The sequence below is a fragment of the Arachis hypogaea genome, chromosome 20 (genome assembly GCF_003086295.3).
Source record: "Arachis hypogaea cultivar Tifrunner chromosome 20, arahy.Tifrunner.gnm2.J5K5, whole genome shotgun sequence".
Taxonomy (NCBI): domain Eukaryota; kingdom Viridiplantae; phylum Streptophyta; class Magnoliopsida; order Fabales; family Fabaceae; genus Arachis; species Arachis hypogaea.
Genome location: NC_092055.1, coordinates 55,652,240 through 55,674,700, shown reverse-complemented (window position 1 = coordinate 55,674,700; position 22,461 = coordinate 55,652,240). Strand labels below are relative to the sequence as shown.

Below are 22,461 nucleotides of genomic sequence, written 5' to 3'. Positions count from 1 at the left end.
GGAAGTAAGACCATTGAGACTTGAGTTGAGTGTGTTTTGGAGTTCTTTTTGCCCTTGGAGTATGGACCGGAGTGTCTCATCTTGATTTGAAGAAGTGGAAGGATAGGTGATTTGTGGTACTTGTGATTGGTTGGGTTGGGGTGGTTGTCAATGAGGTGGTATGTAGGTTTGGTAGTTTCTTCCTTGGTTTGGTTGTTGATTTGGAGGTTTTGTGAATATCGGTTTTGTGGATTGTTGGTGTTCCATCTTTGGTTGCCTTCATTGTCCCTACCTCCTTGTTGATAATTGTCCCGCCAACCTTGGTTAGAGCTATCCCTCCAACCTTGATTAGAGTTGTTACTCCCTTGGTTATAATTGCCTCCTAGTTGGGGGTACCCTTGGTTGTAATTGCTCCCTTGTGAATGGTATCCTTGATTGGGGCGTTCATAGTAGGAGCGATCATAAAAGTTATGGGTAGCCGCTAGAGTGTTATCTTCTTGGAGACTCGGACATTCATCCATGTAGTGGGAGTAGCATGAGCAAATACCTCATATTTTTTGGGGGACTAATGCACGGAAAACTTGTCTCATAACAAATTTTCTTCGGCAAGTGTACTGAATTTATCGTCAAGTAAAAACTCACAATAGAGTGAGGTCGAATCCCACAAGGATTGATTGATCAAGCAACTTTAATTAGAGGAACGTTCTAGTTGAGCGAATCAGAAATTGAGTTGAGAATTGCAGAAAATTAAATGGCGGGAAAGTAAATGGCAGAAAGTAAATTGCAGAATCTTAAATGGGAATGGGGGAATTGCTCATAACTGTAAATGACAGAAATTAAAGAGAATGGGTAAGATCAGAAATGGGGAGTTCATTGGGCTTAGGAGATGTTGCATTCTCCGGATCAATCTCATTTTCATCTCTTCCTCAATCAATGCACTCATTGATCTCCTTGGCAATCTTAAGTGATTGAATTACAATTTCTTGTAATTGAATCTCTCAAATCTTGATCAATAGCCAATTCCTTGGTCAATTGCTCACGAGAAGAGATGAAGTATGGTCACTGATTATACCACATGCATTTCCCAAATCAAGTATTGAGAGGATTATAGTCACATATCCATCCAAACCCAATTTGGTCCAGCATGAGAAAGCATTTCTAGCTTGATCTCTTCATTCCTCTTCCAAGGTTCAGAAGAGATCCAAGTATGAATAGTTTCTTTTCCAAGATCACTATCCAATTGGATGAAGATCGAAAGCTTTTAAGTTAAATCAAAAGAAAAGATGGAAGAAGAATAATAAAAATTAGTATTGATCCATCAAATTACAACAGAGCTCCCTAACCCAATGAAAGGGATTTAGTTGTTCATAGCTCTAGAAAATGAAAACAAAGATGGAGAATACATAATGAAAACTAGAAGTGCAGAGAAAGTAAATACAGGAAGTAGTTCTATGCTATTTTCCAACTCCCGGAACTCTCTAAAATAATTCAAAGCTACTCCTATATATACTACTCTTCTCATCTTCTAGTTGGCTCTTCAAGTCTTGGGCTTTTAGATCTTGAGTTTGAAGCAGTTCTTTTCTTCATTTGGGCTTGGCTTTACTTGCAGAGAGAAAGTGTGAAGTGGACAGAGACTTGAGCTCAGGGCGTTAGGGGTGTTAACGTTTAGTGAAAATATGAGTTCGAGAACGTTAGTGACAATCAACTTTCTCACTAACGTTCCTAAGTAAAAGCCACGTTAACTTCAACGTTAGTGGCACAAATATTGCCACTAACGTTGCCTCTAGGTCCTTCGCACACGTTATTGGGGCTTAACTTTCCTAATAACGTTGAAAAGGCCCCATTGCTCCTACGTTAGAGCCGACGTTAACTTAGTTAACGTGGCTCTTTAACGTGGGCTTGCCATCCTTCGAGAATGTTAGTGACACTCAACATTGTCACTAACGTTCCAATGTGCCAACATATCTCACGTTAGAGCCCATGTTAACTTAGTTAACGTAGCTCTTTAACGTGGCATTGCTTAGCCATTCCCAACGTTAGTGACAATGTTGAGTGTCACTAACGTTGGCTCATCTTTTACTCATCCACGTTAGCTTCCACGTTAACTAAGTTAACGTGGGAGTTAACGTGGCTCATAGTGGCTTGTGTGGCTCCTACCAATGTTAGTGACAATGTTGAGTGTCACTAACGTTGGCCATCACCTTCTTCTCTCACGTTAGCCTCCACGTTAACTAAGTTAACGTGGAAGTTAACGTGGCTTCTTGGGGTTGTGTGGTTGCTTCCAACGTTAGTGACAATGATGGGTGTCACTAACGTTGTCGACCACTCTTGCCTCTTCACGTTAGCTTCCACATTAACCAAGTTAACGTGGGAGTTAACATGGCATTGTGCACTTAGGCAAACGTTAGTGACAATGTTGAATGTCACTAACGTTTGCTTCTTTTCCCCTTTTTAACGTTAGAGGCCACGTTAACTAAGTTAACATGGACTCTAACGTGGCCACTTGTGAGTATTGGCCAACGTTAGTGATAATGTTAAGTGTCACTAACGTTGGCTCAAATTCCCTTCTTCACATTAGAGTTCACATTAACTTAGTTAACGTGACTCTTAACGTGGGTAATGATGGCTTCGAGAGCGTTATTGGCAGTCACTTTTCTCATTAACTCTGCAAGTTACCTCCCATTCCTTGCTTCCTTTGGTCCTGAAATCAGGCAATAGAGTGCATCAAAGTTCTAGTCCAAGTCATGGGTAATGCAGCATATAATTTGTCACTAAACTCATGCAAAATCCTCATGAAATGATGTAAAATGCACAATGTATGCTTGAATCCAGGTGTAAGTGAATATCTACCCAAAACAACCTTATTTCCTAAGAGAATGCATGAAACTACCCTAAAAACAGTAAAGAAAAGGTCAGTGAAACTGGCCAAAATGCCCTGGCATCACAACACCAAACTTAAAGCTTGCTTGTCCCTAAGCAAGTACTAGAACAAGAGAATGATGAATGAAATGCTAAGAGAAATGAGTCATTCTTGTGGAAGTCATGTCACTGATTTTATGGTGGTTTCATGCATAGCAAATTAGGTTCATTCCTGACTTTCAGACCTTTATCATGCCCTACAATACTCACTTTGCTTACATCCCATGAGACTTTTATTCATTGATCCTTTTATTGTCATTTCAGGGCTTATTGGTGTTCTTCAGGCTAAGTGTTCTGTAAGGGGGCAACTCTTTAAGATAAGCTTTCAGCCAACACTCCCGAACCAGTTGGTTCAAGGTGCTAGGTGTTGAGACACCCCTAAGGACTTACTCCCTTAAGTCTCTCCCCCATACATACACACCACAGGCATATAGTTTATTCATTTTCTTTTCTTGAGGCCTTGGTGTCCAGCACCTCTTTGGGTTACTAAGTGTTTTGTGGTGAGGGTTACTCTTGATAGTGGACTTTCAGCTGATAATCCCGAGTTAGTTAACCCAAGTTACCAAGTGATAAGGCACGCCTAAGAGCTTATTCATCCAAGTAGATCCCTCACACAGGAACACCACAGACACATGCCTTAAGATTTAAAACCATTGATGCCTAGCCTTATTGCTTACTCTTTTTCTTTTATTTTTCAACCTTTATTGTTCTTTCCCTTTTTCTTATTAGGATCTTCTTATTTAGCTAGTCTCATGGGGTGTTTCTCAAGCACAGTATTCATGACAGATAGTTGTCCTCCCACCTTCTGGTTGAACCAACTTAGCTAACTTATGACCACACCATAAACTCATGAACTTACTCCATAGTATGAACTCTACTCCGGTCTTTAAAAACACTCATTCTCTTTTCATTTAATTCAAAGGGACAAACATTCAAGTAAGCACGGTAAAGATGCAGTGACATAAGGACTAGATATCATAAACCTCTTCAACAAGAACTTAAAAGAAGGACTTTAGAAATGTTTAAACTGAAATGGAAGCAAGTTCTATTTCATACAAGATCTTCCTTATTTAAAGCATAGAGAAAGATGGACCAAAGAAGGAACTCCACCACCTTTTACTCTTGTGGATGTCCATGCTCTCCTTCTTGATTGCTTGTGCTCCCACTTCCCTTGCCTTTTCCAAGCAGCTTCTTCTAGAAACCACCATCTTCCATCTTCTTCTTGAGTGTCTCCTTTTGCTGTTTCACTTTCCTCTCTTCTTGTTCTACAAAATCTTTTTGGACCTTATCATATGTAGGGATGGCATAGTGTAGCTGATGCATATTACTGGACATATAGTTCAACTTGACTTAAGTGTTGACGTGGAACTCCTCCCGATGTAGTTGTCGTCCTTCATTAAGTACAGTGAACTCATTGAATGCTTTCATCTGGGCTAGTTGTCGCTGATTGAGTTCCTGCAAATGCTTATCTTGACGTTCTTGCCTCTCGGTAACTTGGTGGATGGTTTGAGTGAGCTGGGAGTATTGTTACTGTTGCTGCTCCATTTGTTGTTTCTTCCACTATTCTTGTTGGCTCATCCAGTTCAATATTTGCTCTTGTCCTTCCATATGTCTCATCCCCAAATCTTCAATAGCTCTTAGAAGGTGATTCATATTTAGATCGGCTGGGTAAGGATGCTCTCCCTGTTGATATTCTTCCTGATGAGACTCCTCTTGGTGAGTTCCTTCCCTTGCTTTTAGTTTCCCTATTTGTGGCCTTCTTTGTTGCTGAGCAGGTGTAGTATAGGCCATACGCTGGGTTGTCATTAGCCTCCCTAGGTTAACCCAATCTGGATTACTATCCTCAAAGACCACCTTGGCCTTTGTGCACAATCGGAGAATGGTGCTGGGGTACCAAAGTCTGGCACCTGATTCAAGCTTCTCAGCTGAATCTTGAATTCCCTCAGCTATAAGTTCATGCACGTTGATTTCTCCACCTTGTACTAGGCAATGTACCATAGTTGCTCGAATAATATTTACCTCTGAATTATTTGCAGCTGGGAGAATAGACCTCCTCACGAGTTCAAACCACCCCTTGGCTTCTGGGCTAAGGTCTCCCCTCTAGATGAACCGGGGTCTCCCATCTCCATACCTCTCCCAGTCAGCTGCTATAACACAGATGTCAGTCACTATCTCAGTGAGCTCATCATTGTCTTGGCTTTTACTTATCCTTGTATGATAGCTAGGCTCATCAAAGTGTGGTGATTTCAGGTGAAGAGTTCTTATTATAGCATTTGGACTGAAGTCTACCTCCTTTCCCCTTACATAGCTTTTGAAGGTTGGGGTTCTGGTTTTGTCTTCTCTGACCACATTTGCGTAGAACTCTTTGATGAGGTTTGCATTGATCTTCCCCTCTGGATTGGTGAGCAATTGCCACCCTCTTTCTTCAATCTTCTCCCGAATCTGTGGGCATTCGTCTTCATTGATTTGGAAGGTTAACTCGGGCAGTATCTTTTTGAGCTTTATCCGCTCAAATTCTCGTTCATGGAAGGCAGTCTTGAATCTCTTCTCGTCGAAGGGAATGTTCTCCGTAGGTTCCTTCCTCTTCTGCCTCTTGGAGCTTGATGATGCCATGAATGAAGTTAAAGCAAAAAGGGTGTAGTGAAGGGAAGAGGTGTGGGATTTACAGAGTGAGAAGTTGAAGAATTAGTTGCTGGAAAGTGAAATGCAAGTGGTATGAATTTCGAATGTGGAGATGGTGTGGATTTGATTTACTTATATAGGGAAGTGATGAAGAGATGAAAGGTGTGGATTGATGGGATTAGTGTATGATGAACGGATGGGGTTTTATATGGAGTAAGCACGAGGATTCTCAACTTTATGATGGAGTTGGTTCGCTTTCCAAGTTTGTTCTTCCTCCAATGTTGCATGGCAACCATTCCCAATGCACTCCCCTTGAGGCACGTGTGTAGTGCCCTCTTCATGAATTGGCCGAACCTTTCCCATTAAATTATCCAATCAATCTCTTTCAATGTTCCTTTCCTTTCCCTATAAAGACAAAATAAGAAAAGTAAGAATTATCACAAAAAGAAATCACTTTAAATTTTTACGGCTAAAATAATAAAGAGATGAAAAGATGAGATTGTTTATTCATGAACTCCAACTAACTAACTAACTGTGTATCCTTATATGCATTTTGGTGGCACCATGGGGTGACACCAAACTTAGTTTAGAGCACTGTGATCAAAAGTCTTGTTCAAAGCTCCAAGACTAGCATGCTCTCTGTTGCATTCATGCTTTCTTGGTACGCTTTGAACACCGAACTTGTTTTTCACTATATACTGCAATATAAGGACTTCACCAAGTTTGGGTTGGTATTCATGAATATTGACTTATTCAATAATAAAAGCTAATAAAACATGGGTTGCCTCCCATGAAGCGCTTCTTTAGCGTCACTAGCTTGACGTTTCTTCTTCATCAGGGAGGTTGATAATGCTTCAAGTCCTCCTCTCTTGCCTTGGACTTATATCCATTGGTTGTATCAATGATCTCCACATGTTCCAAGGAGAGGACTCTGTTAATAGTGAAGACCTTAGGTAACTGAGATGGTACAGTGGGGAGATCAGGTGGGATATCTGGGAAGTAAGCTGAGATCACTTTATCTCCTGGAGAGAAATCTTCCGTGGGGATCTTCTTGTTCCTCCACCCCCTTGGTACCTTCTTCTTTGTCTCTTTTGATGTTTCCCTGCTCTTGGCGACTTCTTCTTCTAAGTGCATTTTGTTGTTATCTTCACATGCCTCTGGTGGTTTAGGTTCCTCCAGCTTCTCCTTGAGCTGTGATGATTGCTGTTTGCCTTGTTCATCATTCAATGGGGTTTTCGGATGCGTTGGTGGTGCCTCAGTGCTTGTTTCCTCTGTCAGCATCTCATTATGATCATTGCTTGGTTCTTTATTTTCTTGGTCAGCTTCTTGGGAGAGTTTGAAGACATTGAAGCTGAGTTGTTCATCATGGATCCTCAATATTAGCTCCCCTCGCTCCACATCTATGAGTGCTCTGGCTGTAGCTAGGAATGGTCTTCCCAATATGATTGGGTGAGTGTGACTCTCCTCCATGTCCTAGATGACAAAGTCTGTTGGGAGGTAGTATTTCCCAACCTTTAACAGCACATTTTCCACCACCCCTATTGCTTGTTTTTGAGTTTTGTCAGCCAGCCTGATGACCACATCTGTGGGCAATATCTCATTGATCTGTAGTCTCTTCACCAGGGCTAAGGGCATTAAGTTGATGCTTGCTCCCAAATTGCAGAGTGCTCTATCAAACATTGTTTCTCCTATGGCACAAGGGACATGAAAACTCCCTGGATCTTTTCTTTTCGTAGGCAACTGCGGTTGAATGAGGGCACTGTACCCCTTGTTCATCACTATAGTCTGGCCTCCCTTGAGTGAGCTTTTCCTAGGAAGAAGTTCCTTCATATACTTGATATATGCAGGCATTTGTTGGATAGTCTTGATGAATGGTATGTTCACATGCAAAGATGCAAACAAGTCAAGAAATCTTGAGTATATTCTCTTCTCCACAGCACCATTGAGTAGTTGTGGAAAACGTGCATAAAGTCTCAGCATCTCCTGTTTTGATATTTCTGGTTCTTGGTATTCTTTTTCCTCCTTCTCTGTTGAGGTATCTTCAAGCTGTTCTGACAGCTTGCTTGGCTTGTCCTCAGTCTCCTTATCACTTATAGTGACCATCTTGCAATCTTCCCATCTTACTTTCTTTGTTTCACCTCTCGGATTCTTCTCTGTGTCACTTGGGAATCCATCTGTAGGTTTGGGAATTTGCTCAGAGAGATATCCTACTTGAGATTCCAACCTCTTGATTGTATCTCCCTGGTTCTTGAAACTGGCTCGCACTTCCTCTTTGAACACCTTGTTGTCTTGGATATCCTTGCATATGCCTTCAAGTAGATTTTCAATCCTTGAGATTCTTTCATCAAATGATGATAGGTCAGGTTGAGGAGGGTTGTTCTGGCCATGATATGAATGTGGAGAGGTGTTGTTATTGGGATGTTGATATGGTCTAGATGTGAAGTGTTGGTGAGCTGCATTGTTTGGATTTGGGCGCCTTTGATCAAGGCTTTGGTCTTGTTGATTTCCCTACCCAAAGTTTGGGTGATTCCTCCATCCAGGGTTGTAATTCTTGGAGTATGGATCATGGTTCTGCCTAGGTGAATTCCCAATGTAGTTGGCTTGCTCCTAACTACCCTCTGCTTCTTCATTCATTCCTTCTTGGGTTATTGATGAAGTGGAGATTGCTGCTACTTGGTTTCTCTCCATCTTCTTGGTGAGGTCAGCCAACTGCTGGGTAATGAGCTTGTTTTGGGCCAACAGAGCATCTACATTGTTTAGCTCCATTACTCCTCTTGTGTTCCCTCTTTCGAAAGCGTAGAAGTAGTCATTCTCTGCTACTGTTTCAATGACATCTATAGCCTCCTCAATGGTTTTCTTCTTGTTCAAAGATCCTTCGGATGAATGGTCTACAGCCTTCTTTGACTCATAAGAGAGCCCTTCATAGAAAATGTGCCGCTGCACCCATTCGTTGAACATGTCAGGTGGACACCTCCTTGTCAGGTCCTTAAACCTCTCCCATGCCTCATATAGAGTTTCACCATCTTGTTGCCTGAAGGTCTGGACCTCAGCTCTCAGCCTATTGATTCTTTGAGGAGGGTAAAATCTTGCTAAGAATTTGTTCACCACGTCTTCCCAAGTTGTCAAGCTTTCCCTTGGGAAAGATTCCAGCCACTTGGCTGCCTTATCCCTGAGTGAGAATGGAAATAAAAGCAGTCTATAGGCGTCAGGATGAACACCATTAGACTTCACTGTGTCACATATTCTCAGGAAGGTGGTTAAATGTTGATTTGGGTCCTCTTGGACACTTCCTCCGAACGAACAGTTGTTCTGCACAAGGGTGATGAGCTGTGGCTTCAGTTCAAAATTGTTGGCATGGATGGTTGGCTTTTGAATGCTACTCCCACAGTTTCCTGGGTTTGGGTTGATGTAAGAGCCTAAAACTCTTCTATCCTCCCCAGCATGATTTGCTCGACCTCTTCCGCCATGGTTGTGAGCCTCTTCTTCATGATGGTTTTCCATGTTTTCTTCCATGTTTGGTTCAAAGTATTCCTCAAAGTGTTCCTCCTCTTCTTCAGCACCAACTACACGTTTGTCTCTTGCTTCCCTTCTTAGTCTAAGGAAGGTTCTCTCAGGTTCAGAATCAAAGGAAGTTGAAGCTCCGCTTCTTCTCCCTGTCATACAACCAACAAGTACAAGCAAAGAGAATAGGTGCAGAAAGTATATCTGTCAGAATTACTGTTAGTGTGAGTGATGCAATATATCAAACAGTTAGTGGGTTAGTGAGATGAAATGTAAATAACAAAGTAAAAAAAGAAGGGGGAAGGGAAGAAATTAACTAAAACAGGAAGTAATTAACTCAAACAAAATTTTAAATCAAACAAAAATAAAATGCTCAATCTAGTTATCCTCCAATCTAATCATTGTTGATGCACAATCAATCCCCGGCAACGGCGCCATAAACTTGATGCACGAAAAACTTGTCTCATAACAAATTTTCTTCGGCAAGTGTACCGAATTTGTCGTCAAGTAAAAACTCACAATAGAGTGAGGTCGAATCCCACAAGGATTGATTGATCAAGCAACTTTAATTAGATGAATGTTCTAGTTGAGCGAATCAGAAATTGAGTTGAGAATTGCAGAAAATTAAATGGCGGGAAAGTAAATGGCAGAAAGTAAATTGCAAAATCTTAAATGGGAATGGGGGAATTACTCATAAATGTAAATGACAGAAATTAAAGAGAATGGGTAAGATCAGAAATGGGGAATTCATTGGGCTTAGGAGATGTTGCATTCTCCGGATCAATCTCATTTTCATCTCTTCCACAATCAATGCACTCATTGATCTCCTTGGCAATCTTAAGTGATTGAATTACAATTTCTTGTAATTAAATCTCTCAAATCCTGATCAATAGCCAATTCCTTGGTCAATTGCTCATGAGAAGAGATGAAGTATGGTCACTGATTATACCACATGCATTTCCCAAATCAAGTATTGAGAGGATTATAGTCACATATCCATCCAAACCCAATTTGGTCCAGCATGAGAAAGCATTTCTAGCTTGATCTCTTCATTCCTCTTCCAAGGTTCAGAAGAGATCCAAGTATGAATAGTTTCTTTTCCAAGATCACTATCCAATTGGATGAAGATCGAAAGCTTTCAAGTAAAATCAAGAGAAAAGATGGAAGAAGAATAATGAAAATTAGTATTGATCCATCAAATTACAACAGAGCTCCCTAACCCAATGAAAGGGGTTTAGTTGTTCATAGCTCTAGAAAATGAAAACAAAGATGGAGAATACATAATGAAAACAAGAAGTGTAGAGAAAGTAAATACAGGAAGTCGTTCTATGCTATTTTCCAACTCCCGGAACTCTCCAAAATAATTCAAAGCTACTCCTATATATACTACTCTTCTCATATTCTAGTTGGCTCTTCAAGTCTTGGGCCTTTGGATCTTGAATTTGAAGCAGTTCTTTTCTTCATTTGGGCTTGGCTTTACTTGCAGAGAGAAAGTGTGAAGTGGGCAGAGACTTGAGCTCAGGGCGTTAGGGGTGTTAACGTTTAGTGAAAATATGAGTTCGAGAACATTAGTGACAATCAACTTTCTCACTAACGTTTCCTCTAGGTCCTTTGCACACGTTATTGGGGCTTAACTTTCCCAATAACGTTTAGCCCCCATTGCTCCTACGTTAGAGCCCACGTTAACTTAGTTAATGTGGCTCTTTAACGTGGGCTTGCCATCCTTCGAGAACGTTAGTGACACTCAACATTGTCACTAACGTTCCAATGTGCCCCCATGTCTCACGTTAGAGCCCACGTTAACTTAGTTAACATAGCTCTTTAACGTGGCATTGCTTAGCCATTCCCAACGTTAGTGACAATGTTGAGTGTCACTAATGTTGGCTCATCTTTTACTCATCCACGTTAGCTTCCACGTTAACTAAGTTAACGTGGGAGTTAACGTGGCTCATAGTGGCTTGTGTGGCTCCTTCCAACGTTAGTGACAATGTTGAGTGTCACTAACATTGGCCATCACCTTCTTCTCTCACGTTAGCCTCCACGTTAACTAAGTTGACGTGGAAGTTAACGTGGCTCCTTGGGGTTGTGTGGTTGCTTCCAACGTTAGTGACAATGTTGGGTGTCACTAACGTTGTCGACCACTCTTGCCTCTTCACGTTAGCTTCCACGTTAACCAAGGAGTTAACGTGGCATTGTGCACTTAGGCAAACGTTAGTGACAATGTTGTATGTCACTAACGTTTGCTTCTTTTCCCCTTTTTAACGTTAGAGGCCACGTTAACTAAGTTAACGTGGACTCTAACGTGGCCACTTGTGAGTATTGGCCAACATTAGTGATAATGTTAAGTGTCACTAACGTTGGCTCAAATTCCCTTCTTCACATTAGAGTTCACGTTAACTTAGTTAACGTGACTCTTAACGTGGGTAATGATGGCTTCGAGAGCGTTATTGGCAGTCACTTTTCTCATTAACTCTGCAAGTTACCTCACATTCCTTGCTTCCTTTGGTCCTGAAATCAGGCAATAGAGTGCATCAAAGTTCTAGTCCAAGTCATGGGTAATGCAGCATACAATTTGTCACTAAACTCATGCAAAATCCTCATGAAATGATGTAAAATGCACAATGTATGCTTGAATCCAAGTGTAAGTGAATATCTACCCAAAACTACCTTATTTCCTAAGAGAATGCATGAAACTACCCTAAAAACAGTAAAGAAAAGGTCAGTGAAACTGGCCAAAATGCCCTGGCATCAGGGACCAATTGTTGGCTTTGTTGGTGTTGAAGAGATGGTGGAGGTTGTGGTTGATTCACTTGGAGTTGCTTTAGAAGACTTGTCATCTCACACAAGGTCTTGGTAAGGTTGGCAGTCTCACCACTAGAAGAGATTTCATTCACGGCCTTTGGGTGGTTGATTCTCCGTCTAGCATGTTGAGTGGATTCGGCCAAGTCGGTAATGAGTTGCCATGCCTCCTCCGCCATCCTATACTTTGACAAAGAACCGTTGCTTGAGGCATCCAATAGATTCTTATCTTGCTCCCTCATGCCTTGGCACACATAGCTAAGCAATACTTGAGTGTCAATCATGTGGTTTGGACATGAGTTAAGAAGTTTGCGAAACCATTCCCAATATTCGTATAGGGTTTCCATTTCATCTTGTACAATACATGAGATTTCCTTCCTTAGCTTGTCCGTCATTTCTACGGGCATGAATTTATCAAGGAATTCTCTTCTAAGAAAGTCCTAATCGGAGACAACATCACTAGGCAAGATATAAAACCACTCCTTGGCTCTTCCCTCAAGAGAGAAAGGAAAGCCAAACAACCATATGGCTACTTCATCGGATCCTTCCCGCCTAGTGGTTGAGCATACACTATGAAAGTCCTTGAGGTGTCTAACTGATCTTGTGCGGGAAGTCCATGGAACTTTGGTAGAAGATTGATGAGAGCGGTCTTGAGTTCAAAGTTTGCATTCAAGTTTGGATGAAGCACATGAAGAGGTTGGAGAACAAAGTCCGGTGCACCCACTTCCTTGAGAGTAACTCTCCCTGGAGCGGCCATATTGTCAACACCTAGATCAAAAGAAGAACTATTAGTAGTATCAACGGAAGAGTAGTTAGTGCCTTCTTTGGATGACGGTGATATGGTAAAAACCTTTTCACCTTTCTCAAAGTCTAACCGCCTCCGAGCTTGCCTAATATGAAGCAAAGTTCTTTCAATTTCCGAATCAAACGGTGCTAAGCTCGGATTCGGTTGTGAACGCGTCATACAATGAAGGAGATAAGAAGCCCATGACATCAAGTGGTATTTAAGCAAAGATTAATCCTAACTAACAATCAAACAAACAAACAATCAAGAGAGAAATGCAAGTATCCACATATTAACATATTCACACTAACCAATAGAATGGCACACATAAGCAAATTTCCCGACAACGGCGCCATTTTGATGAACGTAACATTCTTATGCCGGTTAGAAATTAGCAATGAATCCAATCGTGAGTATAGTCTAACCAACACACAAATATTGCATCAAACAATTCTAAAATCTATGACCGAGAGTATCAATCCCGGGTCATTCTCCCTAGGAATTCCCTTAGAATGCTCATCATTGATTAGGAAGTCTTTTGTGGTTTTGAGAGTTGGTGCAAGAATTCAAGTTAACAAAAGTAAACAACAATTAATTGAGATAAGAGCCTTGGCTAAGGGTAAGTATTAGAAGTTCCATCATTATAGTTTCCTTCAATTGTGAAAAGAGTTGATTATTGCTTCACTTAGTTAACCCTCTAATAATGGAGGAAAGTCAAATGAGAGTAACTAACTTGAGTCACAAGTCCTAATCTCACCCTAGGAAAGTCTAGCTTTAGTGCACTCCAAGTCAATTAGCAATTCTCAATTCCTAATCAACAATTGATATCCACAACTCAAGTGTCTCCCATAACTCAACCCCTAAGCCAAGTAAGAGAAATCTACTCCATAACTAGGGTTGTCATTATCACAAACAATTGGTAGGCAATCATAGAAGACATGATGTAATTGAGAAAAAAGAATTGAATTGAAGCTATCTAATCCAAGCAATCTTCAACAATCAAGCAATTGAATAAAATTCCTCAATTCATTAACCAAAATTCAAAGTAACAAAGTCACAAATCTAGATCCAAATGAATGAATAAAAATAGCACTTAATTGAGAGTAGAAGAAGAGTAGATCTACAACTTGCATCAAAGTAAAAGTTAATTAGCAATGGATCTAACCAAGAATTCCAAGGAGAATTGCAATGGAGAGAGTAAAATCCTAGAGAGAAGTTGGAGTTTCTCTCTCTAAAAAAAATGTAACTAACTACCCAAAATATCTAGAATTATCACTAATTGTCCCAACCCCCTAATCCTTGGTCTTCTTAAGCTTTTCCCTCTAGAATTCTGCCCCAAAACAGGGCCTGCAACTGCCTGAAATCACTGGTCACGTTTTGTTCTTAAAAAATCACGTGCGCCCTTCGGCGTGTACGCGCACAGTACGCGTACGCGTCCATGGGATTTTTCGCAAAATTCATATTTCTGGACTTTACTATGAGTTTGTGTGTTTTTCTGTGATTTCAGGTATTTTCTGGCTGAAATTGAGGGAGCTAAGCAAAAATCTGATTCAGGCTGAAAAAGGAATGCTGATGTTGTTGGATTCTGACCTCCCTGCACTCAAAGTGGATTTTCTGGAGTTGCAGAACTTCAAATGGCGCACTTCAAATTGCATTGGAAAGTAGACATCCAGGGCTTTCCAGCAATATATAGTAGTCCATACTTTGCTCAAGGATAGAGGACGTAAACTTGCGTTCAACCCCAGTTCCATGCTACTGTCTGGCATCCAGCGCCAGAAACAAGTTACAAGTTGGAGTTCAACGCCAGAAAAGGATCCAAAGCTGGCGTTGAACGCCCAAAACAGCCCTATGCACGTGATTAGCTTAAGTCTCAGCCCCAGCACACACCAAGTGGGCCCCAGAAGTGGATTTCTGCACCATCCATCTTAGTTTACTCATTTTCTGTAAACCTAGTTTACTAGTCTAGTATTTAAACAACTTTTAGAGACTTGTTTTGTATCTCATGACATTTTAGATCTGAACTTTGTACCTTTTGACGGCATGAGTCTCTAAACTCCATTGTTGGGGGTGAGGAGCTTTGCTGTGTCTCGATGAATTAATGCAAGTATTTCTGTTTTCCATTCAAACATGCGTGTTCCTATCTAAGATATCCATTCGAACTTCAATATGAATGTGATGAACGTGACAATCATCATCATTCCTCCACGAATGCGTGCCTGACAACCACTTACGTTCCACCATAGAATGAATGAATATCTCTTAGATCTCTTAATCGAAATCTTCGTGGTATAAGCTAGATTGATGGCAACATTCAAGAGAATCCGGAAAGTCTAAACCTTGTCTGTGGTATTCCGAGTAGGATTCAGGGATTGAATGACTATGACGAGCTTCAAACTCGCGAGTGCTGGGTGTAGTGACAGATGCAAAAGGATAGTAAATCCTATTCTGGTACGATGACAGCGCACCTGGACCCTTTTCACTGGAAGGATGGATGGTAGCCATTGACAACGGTGATCCCCCAACACACAGCTTGCCATAGGAGGACGTGCATGTGTGAATCAGAAAACAGAGGAAAGCAGAATTTCAGAAGACAAAGCATCTCCAAAACTCCAACATACTCTCCATCAGTGCATACAAGTATAATTTGTGTTCTGCCCTTTTATTCCTTGCAATCAAATTTGATAAGTGAATTATTTTATTGGTTTCCTGACTAAGAGTTACAAGATAACCATAGATTGCTTCAAGCCAACAATCTCCGTGGGATCGACCCTTACTCACGTAAAGTATTACTTGGACGACTCAGTGCACTTGCTGGTTAGTGGTACGAGTTGTAAAAAGTGTGATTTACAATTCGTGCACCAAGTTTTTGGCGCCGTTGCCGGGGATTGTTTGAGTTTGAACAACTGACAGTGAATCTTGTTGCTTAGATTAGGAAATTTTTGTCTTTTGGGTCAGAGTCTTTTATTTTCTTTTCAAAAATTTTTCAAAAATAATTTTTCTATTAAATCTCGTGCCAAACTTTAAGTTTGGTGTTTTCTGGTTGGTTTTCCTTTGTTTTTCAAAAATTTTATTTTGGTTTTCTAAAAATTTTAAGTTTGGTGTTCCTTCTTCATGTTCTTGTGTTCTTGCGAGTCTTCAAAGTGTTCTTGAGTTTTCCTTGCGTCTTGATCTTAAATTTTTTAAGTTTGGTGTTCCTTGGTGTTTTCCCTCCAGAATTTTCGAAAACAAGGAGCATTAGATCTAAAAATTTTAAATCTTGGGCTATCTTATTGTTTCTCTCTTTCCTCTTTAAATTCAAAAATATCTTTTCTCTCTATTTTTAAAAACAAATTTTCGAAAATTATTTTTTAAAATTCAGATTTTTTTTCAAAATTTAAAATCTTTTTCAATTCATAACTTTTTCAAAACTTCCTAACCACTTTCTCTCTCCTCATTTTTTTCGAAAATCTTCACCTATTTTTATTTATTTTATTTTAATTTATTTTATATTTGAAATAATTAAATAAATAAATAAATAAATAAAAATAAATTTTTTATTTTACATCATCTCCCTTTCTCCATCATGGATCTAAGTGGAAATGAACAGTCCACCCAGGACTCAGGGGTCATATGCTAACCCCTCTACTGCTTCATATGTGAGTAGTATCTGCATACCCTCCATTGGAGTCAGTAGCTTTGAGTTGAATCCTCAGCTCATTATCATGGTGCAGCAAAGCTGCCAGTATTCCGGTCTTCCACAGGAAGAACCTACAGAGTTTCTGGCACAGTTTTTACAAATTGCTGACACAGTACATGATAAGAAAGTAGATCAGGATGTCTACAGATTATTACTATTTCCATTTGCTGTAAAAGACCAAGCCAAGAGGTGGTTAAATAACCAACCTAAGGCTAGCATAAGGACATGGAAACAGCTGACAGAAAAATTCCTGAATCAATACTTTCCTCCAAAACGGATGACACAGCTAAGGCTGGACATCCAAGGCTTTAAACAAGGAGATAATGAATCCCTTTATGATGCCTGGGAGAGATACAGAGAGATGCTACGAAAATGCCCCTCTGAAATGTTTTCAGAGTGGGTTCAGTTAGACATCTTCTATTATGGGCTTACAGAAAGAGCTCAGATCTCTTTAGATTGCTCAGCTGGTGGATCCATCTATATGAGAAAGACAATTGAAGAAGCTCAAGAGCTCATTGATACAGTTGCTAGAAATCAGCATCTGTACCTAAGCAGTGACTCTTCCATGAAAGAAGAGGCTAAAACAGTAACTGCTGAACTCAGTCCTGCAGAGCAAGCTGCTGAATTCAATCAGCAATTGGATTTTCTAACAAAGCAGTTGGTTGAATTCAAGGATAAACTACAAGAGACAAGGATGGCTAACATAAACATGGAAGTACAATTAAAGCAAACAAAGCAGCAACTTTCAAAACAAATAACAGAAGAATGCTAAGCAGTTCAATTAAGAAGTGGGAAAGCACTAAATACCCCACTTCAAAGCAGCAGGAAACCAAGAAATGAGCAAACCACCCAAAATCCATCTGAGGACAGTAAGAGCCCAGGGAAAAATAATTCTGGCATTTTGGGTGGAAGGCTGGCGCTGAACGCCTAGACCATGCTCAGGACTGGCGTTCAACGCCAGAAACAAGCAAGGATCTGGCGTTGAACGCCCAAAAGAAGCACAGTTCTGGCGTTCAAACGCCAAGAACAGATGAGGAGCTGGCGTCTAACATCACTCCAGCTTCTAACTCTGGCACTCAATTGCCAGTGAGGGATCAGACACACACAAGTGCTGATAACAACCCATCTAAAAAGGCTTCTTCAACTACTTCTGTAGGAAATAAACTTACAGCAACTAAGGTTGAGGAATATAAAGCCAAGATACCTTATCCTCAAAAACTCTGCCAAGAGGAGCAGGATAAGCAATTCGCTCACTTTGCAGATTATCTCAGGACTTTTGAAATAAAGATTCCATTTGCAGAGGCACTTGAGCAAATACTTTCTTATGCCAAGTTTATGAAAGAGATCTTGAGTGATAAGAAGGATTGGAGAGAAACTGAAAGAGTTCTCCTCACTGAAGAATGCAGTGCAGTCATTTTGAAAAGCTTTCCTGAAAAGCTTAAAGACCTTGGGAGTTTTCTGATACCATGCACATTAGAAGGTAATTGCACCAAGACAGCTTTATGTGATCTTGGGGCAAGCATCAACCTAATACCTGCATCCACTATCAGAAAGCTTGGTTTAACTGAAGAAGTTAAACCAAGCCGGATATGTCTCCAACTTGCTGATGGCTCCATTAAATACCCATCAGGCGTGATTGAAGACATGATTGTCAGAGTTGGGCCATTCGCCTTTCCCACTGACTTTGTAGTGCTGGAAATGGAGGAGTACAAGAGTGCCACTCTCATTCTAGGAAGACCCTTCCTAGCAACTGGACGAACTCTCATTGATGTCCAACAGGGGGAAATAACCCTGAGAGTCAATGATGATGAGTTTAAGTTGAATGCTGTCAAAGCCACGCAGCATCCAGACACATCAAAAGACTGCATGAAAGTTGATCTTATTGACTCTTTGGTAGAAGAGATCAACATGGCTGTGAGTCTCGAATCAGAGTTGGAAGACATCTTTAAAGATGTTCAGCCTGATTTGGAGGATTCAGAGGAAATGAAAGAGCCTCTGAAATTTCCTCTGGAAGAGGAAAAACCTCCTAAACCCGAGCTCAAACCATTACCACCATCCCTGAAATATGCATTTCTGGGAGAAGGTGACGCTTTTCCAGTGATCATAAGCTCTGCTTTAAATCCACAGGAAGAGGAAGCACTTATTCAAGTGCTAAGGACACACAAGACAGCTCTTGGGTGGTCCATTGGTGACCTTAAGGGCATAAGCCCAGCTAGATGCATGCACAAAATCTTACTGGAGGATAATGCTAAACCAGTGATTCAACCACAGAGGCGGCTAAATCCAGCCATGAAGGAAGTGGTGCAGAAAGAGGTCACCAAATTACTAGAGGCTGGGATCATTTATCCTATTTCTGATAGCCCCTGGGTGAGCCCTGTTCAAGTTGTCCCCAAAAAGGGGGGCATGACAGTGGTTCATAATGAAAAGAATGAACTGGTTCCTACAAGAACAGTTACAGGGTGGCGCATGTGTATTGACTACAGAAGGCTCAATACAGTCACCAGAAAGGATCATTTTCCTTTACCGTTCATAGACCAGATGCTAGAAAGACTGGCAGGTCAAGATTATTACTGCTTTTTGGATGGCTACTCAGGCTATAACTAGATTGCAGTAGATCCCCAGGATCAAGAGAAAACAGCATTCACATGTCCATCTGGAGTGTTTGCTTATAGAAGGATGCCATTTGGGCTGTGTAATGCACCTGCAACCTTCCAGAGATGCATGCTCTCTATTTTCTCTGATATGGTGGAAAAATTTCTGGAAGTCTTCATGGATGACTTCTCAGTATATGGAGACTCATTCAGCTCCTGTCTTAATCACCTGAAACTAGTTCTGAAAAGATGCCAAGAGACCAACCTGGTTTTAAACTGGGAAAAATGTCACTTTATGGTGATTGAAGGGATTGTCCTTGGGCATAAAATTTCAAACAAGGGAATAGAGGTGGATCAAGCAAAAATAGAGGTGATTGAAAAATTACCACCACCTGCCAATGTTAAGGCAATCAGAAGCTTTCTGGGGCATGCAGGATTCTATAGGAGGTTTAAAAAGGATTTTTCAAAAATTGCAAAACCTCTGAGCAATCTGCTAGCTGCTGACACGCCATTTGTGTTTGACACAGAGTGTCTGCAGGCGTTTGAAACGCTGAAAGCCAAGCTGGTCACAGCACCAGTTATTTTTGCACCAGACTGGACATTACCATTTGAGCTAATGTGTGATGCCAGTGATCACGCCATTGGTGCAGTACTGGGACAGAGGCATGACAAGCTTCTGCATGTCATTTATTATGCTAGCCACGTTTTAAATGATGCCCAAAAAAATTACACAACCACAAAAAAAGAATTGCTTGCAGTGGTTTATGCCATTGACAAGTTTAGATCATACTTAGTAGGATCAAAGGTGACTGTGTATACTGACCATGCTGCTCTTAAATATCTACTCACAAAGCAGGATTCAAAACCCAGGCTCATAAGATGGGTGTTGCTTCTGCAAGAGTTTGATATAGAAATAAGAGACAGAAAAGGGACAGAAAACCAAGTGGCTAATTATCTGTCCCGGATAGAGCCAGTAGAAGGGACGTCCCTCCCCTCTCTTGAGATCTCTGAGACCTTTCCGGATGAGCATTTATTTGCCATTCAGGAAGCACCATGGTTTGCAGACATTGTGAACTATAAAGCTGCAAGGTTCATACCCAAAGATTACAACAGGCAACAAAAGGAAAAACTAATTACTGATGCAAAGTACTACTTGTGGGATGAACCCTATCTCTTTAAGAGATGTGCAGACGGAATAATCCAGAGATGTGTGCCTAGAGAAGAAGCACAGAGGATCCTATGGCATTGCCATGGATCACAATATGGAGGCCATTTCGGAGGTGAGCGGACAGCCACCAAGGTCCTCCGATGTGGTTTCTATTGGCCCACTCTCTATAGAGATTCCCAAGAGTTTGTACGTAACTGTGACAGTTGCCAAAGAGCTGGTAATCTGCCCCATAGTTACGCCATGCCTCAACAAGGAGTCTTGGAGATTGAGTTGTTTGACATATGGGGAATTGACTTCATGGGACTTTTCCCACCATCATACTCAAACACTTACATTCTGGTGGCAGTTGACTACGTATCAAAATGGGTAGAGGTCGTTGCCACACCCACCAATGATACTAAAACAGTGCTGAAGTTCCTCCAGAAATATATCTTCAGCAGGTTTGGGGTGCCTAGAGTACTAATCAGTGATGGGGGCACTCACTTCTGCAACAAACAGCTTTACTCTGCCATGGTCCGGTATGGGATTCGCCACAAGGTGGCGACTCCATATCATCCACAGACTAATGGGCAAGCTGAAGTCTTTAACAGAGAGCTAAAAAGAATCCTAGAACGGACTGTAAGTACCCGTAGAAAGGATTGGGCAAGAAGCTTGGATGATGCTTTGTGGGCATACAGAACAGCATTCAAGACTCCTATAGGGACCTCTCCATACCAACTTGTGTATGGTAAGGCATGTCACCTGCCCGTGGAACTGGAACATAAAGCCTACTGGGCAACCAGATTCCTAAACTTTGATGCCAAATTAGCTGGAGAAAAAAGATTGCTCCAGCTAAATGAGCTAGAGGAATTCGGATTCACGGCTTTCGAAAATGCCAAGCTTTGTAAAGAAAAATAAAAAAAGTGGCATGACAGAAAGCTGTCATCTAGAATCTTTGAACCAGGACAAAAGGTCCTGTTGTTTAACTCTAGGCTCAGGCTATTCCCCGGGAAACTGAAGTCCCGGTGGAGGGGACCATATGTGATTACAAGTGTATCACCATATGGTTATGTGGAGCTTCAAGATATTGATTCTGATAAGAAGTTCATTGTTAATGGACAGAGAATCAAGCACTATCTTGAAGGCAATGTTGAGCAAGAGTGCTCAAGGCTGAAGCTAGATTAAAAGCTCAGCAAGGTCCAGCTAAAGACAATAAAGAAGCGCTTGCTGGGAGGCAACCCAGCCATGGGGCATCACTTCCTCTAAGCATTTCGCCCTATTCTTGATTTTATTTATTTATATAAGGTTCACTGATACTAAGGTAAAGAGTCAATTGTATAAGTTCACAGGGCTACAGAAGGATTCTGCACACAAAACAAAGAAAAAGAGCTCACTGGCAAGAAAACGCCAGTAAAAGTCTGTTTTGGGCGTTCAACGCCCAAAAGAAGCATCCACTGGGCGTTGAATGCCAGTAAGGATAGCCATCTGGACGTTGAACGCCAGAAAGAAGCTCCTTCTGGGCGTTTAACGCCAGATTTACAGCGTCCTGGGCATTCAGAAAAACGCCCAGTGACAAAGGAGTTCCTGGCATTCAACGCCAGAAAGAAGCAATAGCTGGGCGTTGAACGCCCAGGAGAGGCAGCATTTGGGTGTTGAACGCCCAAAACATGCAGCGTTTGGGCTTTCAAACGCCAGGATGGTGGGGAGGAGGTGAATTCATTTTTACTTCATATTTTTCATTCTAAATTTAATTTTCATGTTTCAATGCATGATTTCTTGCATAAACATGTTAAGAACCCTGATTTCTAAAATCCCTAATTTCTTAAAACCCTATTTTAAAAATATCAAATGTATCTTAATCCATAAGCACAAATCCTTTTTTTCAATCTAATTCAACTCTTTTTCAAAGTTTTCAAAACAAATATATCTCTTTTCATTCAAAAATCTTTTCAACTAATCAATATCTTTTTCAAATCTCCATACTATCTTTTTCAAAAATCCAAATCTATCTTTTTCAAATATCTTTCATATATCTTCAATTTTAAATTATATCTTTTCTTATCATACTTAAAATTTTCTTAAAAATCATATCTTCTATCTTATCTTCCTCCCTATTTTCGAAAACCCACCCCCCTCTCCCTTTAAATATGGGTTCGGCCTCCCTCCCCTCCCATCCACCATTGCACCTAGCTCTCCTTCTCTCCCCTCTCCTTTCTTTTCTTTTTGCTTGAGGACAAGCAAACCTCTAAGTTTGGTGTGCTTATCCGTGATCACTAAGATCATGGCTCCTAAAGGAAAACAACCCACTCTAAGAGACAAGAAAGAAAGCGTTCCAAAACCACTTTGAAATCAAGAGAAGTTCATAACTAAAGAATATTCAGACCATTATTACAAAATAATGGGTTTAAGATCAGTGATCCTGGAAGTTAGATTCGATCTGAAA

General features: G+C 40.9%; 1 non-coding gene across 1 annotated transcript; it reads left to right on the top strand.

Annotated features, from left to right (window-relative positions):
- Window positions 1-8,476: 8,476 nt before the first annotated feature.
- Window positions 8,477-8,580, top strand: LOC112787866 (small nucleolar RNA R71). Its single transcript, XR_003195253.1, has one exon. It is a non-coding gene; the product is annotated as a small nucleolar RNA R71 (small nucleolar RNA).
- Window positions 8,581-22,461: the final 13,881 nt, after the last annotated feature.